The sequence below is a fragment of the Nannospalax galili genome, unplaced genomic scaffold, assembly GCF_000622305.1.
Source record: "Nannospalax galili isolate Female #2095 unplaced genomic scaffold, S.galili_v1.0 scaffold131, whole genome shotgun sequence".
Lineage (NCBI taxonomy): Eukaryota > Metazoa > Chordata > Mammalia > Rodentia > Spalacidae > Nannospalax > Nannospalax galili.
Genome location: NW_008332088.1, coordinates 5,468,368 through 5,477,896, shown reverse-complemented (window position 1 = coordinate 5,477,896; position 9,529 = coordinate 5,468,368).

Here is a 9,529-nt window from a genome sequence, read left to right as displayed (position 1 = left end):
TTATAAAAATAATTTACTTAGGATTTTTAGAATCAGATTGTTATTTAAATAGATTCTAATTGAAACATTCTCATTTAAACATTTTATGCCTTTAATTTTAATATTTGAACACTATAATTTCATGTTTCTCAAAGTGAGAAGTGAAATATAATAAATGGTAATTTAGAAATAAATTTTGGTAATTACTCACCCATCCTATTTTTAGTGGAACTTGTTCAAATAATGTTTATACTGTTTTATCCCCTGTAATTCATATATTTAAGCCATGATTTATAGTGTGTTTTTGAAAATGGCACCTGTAGAGAGGAAATTAAAGTTGTAGGCAGTCATAAGTTTGGGACCTTAATCCAATGTGACTGGTGGCCTTGATCTTAGACTTCTAGCCTCTGAATTTGTGAGAAAGTGTTTGGTTTTGCTGTTGATTTGGTCTCATACATATATCTTTAATAGAAATCTAATCCAAGTTTAGTATTTTGATTTCTGATAAAGTTGACCCCCAAACTGAAAATAATGAGTTTTAGTAACTAGACTACATTTATTAGAGCTAACTAATTGCTAGAACTATGTATTACTAACTGTCTTGAAGCTATTCAAGACAACAGAAAGTACTGTCATACATGGCAATTTCCATTCTGCAAATAGAGGAAAAAGCCTCGTAACTGGTTTATATATCTTTCGTACTTTTACTTCCAATAACAAACATTGCTATTTTTATAAAAATGGAATCACCTCCATATTATTATACTTTTATGATCAACTTTGTCAGAATTTATCAGTGGGATATAACATATTTTCAAATTGTCTTCAGGCCGAAAGACAGAAGCAAAGTGTTGGGGAATGGGCTGTTGCTGGGCAGTCTGAGGAAAGAATCCACTCCAGGCCTCTCTGGCTTATATGTGGCCCTATTTGTACCAAGATTGTGTTTGCCTTCTGGAAATGGTCTGTCTCTAAATTTCCCCTTTGTCCGCATGGTGGCACATGCCTTTAACTCCAGCACTCAGGGAGCAGAGACAGGAATACCTCTGAGTTCCAGACCAGCCTCCTACATATACATGTTCCAGGCCTGCCGGACAACATAGTGACATCTTGTCTCAAGAAAATTCAGTCATTTGTTTTTAACTTGATTATCTCTACTAATCCCTTGATTATCTCTACTAAGGTTAAATTCTGAAACACTGTGACTTTGAGCTTAGGATTTCAGTGTATGAGTCTGAGGGGATACAGTTTGACTCATAACAAGGACAACAACAGGTTTTAGGCTTTTTTTGTTGTTGTTTTGGTTTTTTTTATTTATTTTTTTCAGTGCTAGAGAAAAAGTCCCAGGCTTTGTGTATGTTGAGCAAGTGCTCTATCTACATCTGAAATGCATCTGTAGCCCTATTTCAAGAATTTTGTTATTATGATTGAGAGGGTACTCACAACAAGTTATTCCTTTTGGCTTAATGAAATACTAAAATGAACTCGTGATTTTGCTTGAATTTTTCTTCATGTTTTTTTCTTCAGAATCTAAGTGTTAATCTTTAGAATAATTATTTTATGAAAAATATTTTGTATAGATAGCTGCTTATTGTACGTATTTCATTTAAGTTATGACTTATTTCTAAAATATTTAGAATATAATTGGAATATGTTCATAAACTGTAAGACGAGTACAGTGAATGAAATGTTAGAGGAACAAGTCACAGTACTGTTATTTATGTCCCTGACTACCTGCAGGCCACCGTCAGTGATCTAGTTTGAGTTCAGTCAGTGCAGAATACAGAAGACAAACTACATGGCAGCATGAACTATGGATGGACCTGGTTTCTGCACTTTACTCTAAGATCTTTCTGCCTCATTGGAGGGAATTTTTTTTATTTAAAATGTCAACTTTTCCAAAATATCTTTATTACCTGTGAAGATTTCTTAATAATTCTGTTCGCTAAACTAGATTGTTATAATAGTATGTAAACAATGCAGAAGCCCAATGACTACTCAGAGTTTCATACGTGTTATGGTTATCCACTCCTAGTTTGCAAAAATAATTGAAGTATGGGAGAACTGCCATTGCTGAGCATGCATTGAGGGAAATAAATCAAAAGGAAAGAGATTACAAATGAATATGTACTGGTATAGTGAGAGGACTGGGGACAATTGAACCTGGGTCATATAATACTTCTTATGCATCATAGCATGGTTTAAATGCATTAATCCCAGCACTCGGGAGGCAGAGGCAGGCTGATCTCTGTGAGTTCAAGGCCAGCCCGGTGTACATCGTGAGTTCCAGGCCATCAGGGGCTACAGGGAGACTGTGTCTCAAAAAGACCAAACAAACAAACAAACAAACAAACAAAAAAACATAAAAATCACAGATCCGAAGTATTTGATAATAATGTTTTATTTATTTTTATTTTATGTGTGTGAATGTTTCGTCTGCATGTATGTAAGTGCAGCCATTTGATGCAACGCCCATAGAGATCTGAAGGGCTTTGGATCACCTGGACTGGAGTTACAGGTGGTTGTTAGCTGCTATATGGCTGCTGGAACCTGAACCCTGGTCCTCTGCAAAAGTAACCAGTACTCTTTTATTATTCATTATGTGTTTGTTTTCTGTTTTGTTGTGAGACAGGGTCACCCTGTAGGCCCAGCTGGCCTGGAAATTGAGTGCCTCTGCCTCCAGGCATATATTATTGTGCTGCAAGACAGTACTCTTCACTACTGAGCTGTTTCTCTATCCCTCAATGATGATTTTTAATTGTATAGTATAATCACCACATAAAATAAGGTAGAAAAATATTTCCGTCACATCAAAACCATGCTGTGCCTGTTCCTGTTAATTCTCTGAGGACTTGTATTTACATCACCGTATTGCAGCTGGGCGTTGTGGCACTCGCCTTTTATTCCCAGCACTTGGATGGCAGAGGCTGGAAGATTTCTGTGAGATCAAGACCAGACTGTTCTATATAGGGAATTCCCAGCCAGCTGAGGCTACAGGGAGACCCTGTCTCAAACAACAACAATAACAAAAATCCAAGAACTACATCACCAAATTACTAGACACATTTTGCTTGCCTTTTAAGTTCTTAAAAGCAGAATCAAGTCCTTTACACTTTTCTATTCTTTTCCTTTTCCATAGTTTTTGATATTCATTCATGTTTTCTATGTTCGTCATTCCTTTATTTGTATTACTAGTAATGTTTATTGCACGCACAATTGTTTTAGCCAATCACCTTTAATAGACATTTGGGTTGTATCTAAGTTCTGATTATTACATGTGAGGTGGTTGTGATGATGACTTCATAAGCCACTGGAGGGCTCACCCTCAATATCCTCTTCTGTTGAGTAGGTTCCTGGGAAATAGGATAAATCAAGAAACTGCCAATCGTTACTAAGGGTTGTACACTTAATATTCTCATATGCAATGTGTCAGAGTTTCAGTCCGTGGCTGTCACTCACATCATCCCTTTTCTCAGAAATTGTTTGGAGATTTCTGAAAATGCACAAATCCTTAAAATCTCTGTATGGTAATGTACACATAAGCAGTACTTCTCTCTGACTTATCAAGAACGTGATGTGATGGAAACAGAGGGTAAAGTCAACCTTCCTTTCAGAAGCTTCTCAGTGAAATCACCTTGTGAAATGGTTCATAACTAAATCACAGATGGAGTTATTACCAAAGCATCTTGCAGGAATGGAGTCACTCGAAATGTCAGGTGTATAAATGCAAAAACTAATAGATTTTTCTAAAGTGAAAGAGTATGACAGTAATAAATATGTTAATGCACAGATTAGGCAATCCTTGAAGATTCCTCAGCCAGTAGGCTGTACATGCAGCCAAAATGCTAGAAATTCTACTTACAGACGATAAACCAAAGAAATGAACCAGTAATACCTTATCCTAGTGTTAAGGGAAAATACCTGTATCTCATTGGAATTGTCATGCTTCTTGATAAAGACATATGCTGTAAGGCTCCACACATGTGTATAGCCTGAAGATGCAGAAAACTCACCCTCTTTTATCAAAACCAGAGCCTACTTCTTTATTAATTTCTTTAATTGGAAAGCTATTAGGTAGTTGTAGTGGCTCGGGGGGAGAGACAAATATTTGCCTTATTACTGTATATATGTTTGAAAACACCATTCTGTAATATTTTGTGTGAAATTAGGACTGCACTGGAAAAAATATTCAGGCTTCAATTTGCATTCTAAGAAGACCTTTGCTATTCCCTAGCTATAGATCACATCCTCACAGATTTCATATACTGTACTTCCTTTGGCTTTTACCTGTCTTGGTGATGGTAGTGATATTAAGGTGTAATTGGCTTAACTCATAAGGAAATAAAGATTGTTTCAGACATCTATGAATTCACATGGACCAATGAAAGAGATAATATCTGCCAGCCAAAATAATATCCTGTACTAACCTGACTGTGCAAAAGCTTTTAAAAGCATAACAAAGTTGAGAAAGAAGATCCTTAATAAATATTTAAGTTGAATAGAGAAGATAGCAAATCGATAGAAATGATGAGTTTAGTCCATCAAGAGTTGGCGCCTGCTTCTCTTACTTTCATTATCTTTCTCTGAAACGTACATGAAACACACATAATCTATTGTCTTACTTTGTTCTTCATTGCTGTGACAAAACACTCTGACTAGTACCAACTTGGGGAGGAAAGGGTTTATTTGTCTTACATCTCCCAGGTCGCACGCAGTTCATCAGGGAGCCCAAGGTAGGAAATCAGGGAAGGATCTTGGAGGCAGGAGCTGGAGCACAGGCCATGGAGGAATGCTGCTTACTGGCTTGCTTCCTTGGCCCCTGCTCAGCCTGCTTTCTCATGCAACACAGGCCCACCTGCCCAGGGGTGGCACCACCCACAGTGGGCTGGGCCCTCCCACACCACTCATCAAGAAGATGTCCTTCAGACATGGCCACAGGCCAGTCCAATAGAGGCAATTCCCCAATTGAGGCTCCCTCAACCCAGGTGTGTCAAGTTGACACTAAAGCTATCCAGCACATCTATTATCATTTTTGCTTAACTAACCACTGTAGAAAATCAGAAAAATTATATCATAACAGGAAATATGTAACAATATGAACAATTCATCTAGACAGGAGATAGGAAAGAGAGGAGCGGGGGTGAGGAAGAGAGACTTAAAACAGATTTGGCAGCAACTCGATGGGGGATATTCTTGATATTTTTGAATAATTAAAGGGTCACATCCATGATTCTTGGTAGAAGATAGGGATTATTAATAGAAATTCATTCTATATTCTTTCACTCACTATGAGAATTAAAGTTCTGGAAAGAAAATGCTTTAACCAAGTTAAGAAAACTTTTTTTATCTCCCAGAGTGTCACAAAAAGATGTGAAGGCAACGTACCAGTAATTAGAAATGGCAGCATGGGAAATGGAGGTGCACAGTTCTACAAAGAAAATTGTATACAATTAGGTTGGTGAATTGATAGCAAGAGGTGGGAAAAACACTAACAAGCATTAAATCTCTTTAAATTTTATGAATTCTTACTTCACAATCTGAACAAAGGAAGCGCTGAATAATTCAAGTTAAGTATTTAGGATGACTCTGGCCACTTAGTAAAAGAAAATCAAGTTATAGAAAAATAGCACAAAAGGAGCTAGAGAGATTGTTCAGCAGATAAGAGTACTGGTTACTCTTACAGAAGACCCGGGTTTGATTCCCAGCACCCACATGGAGGTTAACAACTGTCTGTAACTCCAGATCCAGGAGAATCCAATGGTCTCCCAAAGGTCTTCTGACCTTTAAGAGCATTGCACTGCATGGGTGCACTTATACAAATGTAAGCAATACACTCATACACATAAAATAAAAATAATAAAATAATTTTTAAAAATAGCACAAAAGAAAATGAGTATGTCAGGTACTGAGCAAGACAAATTGATAACTGATAGAAATATTTTCACCCATCATTCTGACATAGTGTGAATCTGTGCTTGCACAGTTAAAAACTTTGTGATCAGGGACATCTAACTAAACCCTCTGATCTTTAAGTTGATCGTATTTGAACTCAGTGCATTCCGTCTTGCACGTCGCTATGAAGAATTAAGAAAATTACTGTAAAAGATGTATCACAATATGACAGTTCCCAACAGATGGTGGCTTCTAAACACGTGTTATTATAATTATTTTATAGCGTATTTAATGTACTTCTCATTAATTTAGAAACATATGACTGTGATATTTTTATTATAGGGAGAAACTGCTGACAGCTCTCACGCATATTTTGCCATTTTCAGGCTGAGAGGAAGAATGAACAGTTTTGGTAACTGGCAATTCTATTTTTCTTAATAATTTTAGAAAAAATATCTATTCAGAAGATCTAAAGGAAGAATTTTATTCCTCTTTAAGAAACATTTCCACTAACTTTAATTAATCAATAATCAAACGTCTTCTGTACATGCGGTGCTTAATGAAATGTTTCAAAATTAATAAGTGGACACAAGAATGAGAAAGAGAATGACTACTGTATTTTATTTTATTATTTTTGTCTCCCCCAATCTAAAGAAGGTTCTTTAGCATTTCTTCAGAAATTTGGGTGTGCTTTAATAAAACCTGTCTGTGAATTTTAATAAATGAGTCCTATACTATATTTCCATCATTTTCAACCAGTTCTCTCCTCATTCCAACTCCTCCCATTCTTTCCCACTTTCTCTCAAATTCATGACCTTTTATAATTGTTATTGTTACATATGTATACATATACAAATTTTCAAAAAGATAAAATTAGAAACAACACCAAAAACTTTTTTGGCTGAAGAGATGGCTCAGTTGGTAAAGTACCTGTTGCACAAACTTAGGGATATGAATTCGAATCCCTGGCATCAATGCAAAAACAAGCATTGATGCTAGACATCCAGAATCCCAGAGGTTCATTGGCCAGCCAGCCTAGTTGAATGGGTCAGCTTCTGACTCACTGACAGACCCTGTCTCAAAAAATAAAGGTGGAGAGCATTGGAGGAGACACTCAACATTTCTACGCAGGTAAAGACAGTAATGTCCTCTTGGTGTAATGTACAGACTTTGAAGGATGTTGCTAAGAAAAACTGAACATGCATGCAGGGGTATGAAGAGTCAACAAAGACAGCTGTGATCATCTTAGAAATGCAGGCCCAGATGAGCTCAGGGAAATGGCGTCTGTTTATGGGAGGGTAGTCTTATATAGCACTCTACCATTCCTTCTGCCATCCTCTTCAACAAGAGTCACCCAGCCTTGGGGGGAGGTAGCATAGATGTCTAACTGATTTCCATTTCTTGTCAGGTATCACGTCCTCAAGCCCTTTCGTTACTCCATCTACAGAATATGTCTACTGATGAGTCTGAGAAAACACAAATGAAAAGGCGGGAAAAAGGAAACTGAAAACTATCCAAGCCATAATCCATGGCTGTAAATGCTAATGTTTGGAAACACCTTACCTACTTAGCAAGTAGATAACACAGCAATTGCCTCTCCATTAGAGAATTTCCTGACTGCAGGGTTTTGTATAAGTTGCTTATACCAGGTTTGATTTTCTTCCTTCTTTATGTCTAATCAGAATGTTGGTTCTGTCTAGAACTACTTGTACAACTATGGCACAAGATGATACTTCTACCATAAAGCATATAGGATCCACAGAGGCATAGGACTTTTGGTCTTAATTCTCTCCAGTAACTTTAGAACCTTCTGGCAAGCACAAGAGCTAATCCACAAGGAGGGGACACTTCTGGCTCACTCTAAATTTCTTTCTCCAAGTCCTGCAACTAGAACATGTGACATTTTGAGATGTAGGGTCTCTCCATCGATCTGGCATGCAACCAACAGTAATAGCAGCAATCTTTATTATTTTGGGTGTCTCTGGGACCTCCCTGGCCAAAAGTTCCTAGGCAGCAGCCCATCTTTGGCACTGGGATTTTCAACACATATGACTTTTGGGAGCCTGTTTCCATTCTCACAATATACCTTTGTTCACTATTTAGCATTTGTGGGCCCAGGGTGTTGCAGATTTTTCCCAACCACTTTGGTGGATATCGCTTGTGCCATACCCAATCATAAACTTTCCAAGAATTTCACAGCTACACCTGGACTTTGTATCCCCAGTGAATCAATTTCTGATTCTTATTCTTTTATGTGCACTGAAGAATTCTCAAAATGGGTTTCTAAATCCGCAAAACACTCAGAAGTTAAAATTATGCCATTTATGTAATTAAACCTTTTGCTAGAGGATGGGCAGGACAGCAATGCATTGTCCTGAACCATCATCTCATAACGAATAGTGGGGCTACAAAGATAACCTAGATAAAGTGTTACAAATCTATTGTCCTCTCTTCCAAGTAAGTGTCAGGCAATTGCAGAAATTCAAAGCTAAGAAGATACTAAATTAAACATAAACAAGTTCTGAATGATAGAAAGATTCCTTTGATTTGTATCAACTGTGTCCTCAACAGATCCATGCTGGGTACAATAGCATGGATAAGAGGTACTGAGTTAGCTCTCTACAACCTTTAGGTGTTTTCTTTGAGCCATTCCATTTCCATATCCTGGTGCTCTTACATGGAGCCTCCCTGCATTCTTACAACCCTGATTAAAAAATACCCTCATAGAGTCAAGGGGAAATTAGTTCTCACTGTGCCCTGCTCAACTGCTTGTTTCCTGAGTCTAACAGGCTCTGGGTCAGTCCTATGGCTGTATTCACAGCTGTTGCCTCTCCATCAACCATATCTGGTTGCTGGAGGAGGTCCTGGCTGGGAAAACTGTCTCCACCCCTAGTATAATCTTTCAGACGGGAAATTTACACTGCTTAGTCTATAGGATCTTTACCCATCTTGGGACAGGTTTGATTTTCTGTACCTGTATTATTTTGTAATGAATGTCTTCTGTAAGGTGTACCTTGGGCTTTATAGTCTTCCACAAGCTCCTTGGCACAGATTTTTGGCTTCCTGCATATTTTCTTCTTTAGAAAATTAGGCTCAACATAAATCTTGTCAAATTTGCCTTTGGGTAACCCAAATAGACCTTTTCTTCTTCTTTGACTTTTTCTAATCTCCTCTAGGTTGCTCTACCATGTTACAGACACACTTTATATGCTGGTCTAAATAACTTAAATCTACCAGAGCCTTTCCTACTTCATAAAGGTTCTGCCCCACCAAGGGACTCAGCAAAGCTACTAGAGCTCCACACCAATCTCAAGGTCCCTGCTGAATCAAGTTCTTTCCTCAAGCTTATTTCCCTCAATTGTGCCTGCCCCTCCTCTCTTGTCCACTAGGCCCTGATATCCATGGGAACTTCAACTAGTGATGACCAAGCATCTCTAATGGCTTGTACAAACCAGTTGTTATATCAGTAAATGGATCCCCCCGTATGCCTCAGGTCTTGCAGTCTGTCTCAAGAAGGGATGAATGGTTATATTGCTCAGTTTCTCTGCTTCTGCAGATGCTCAGCTTGGGTAAGAGCATCACAACTGCTCTTGTTGTCGACTTTCCACCCCCTGCATGGAAGGAGACCAGGCAGTGTCATGAGACCCTTGTCAAAGACTCC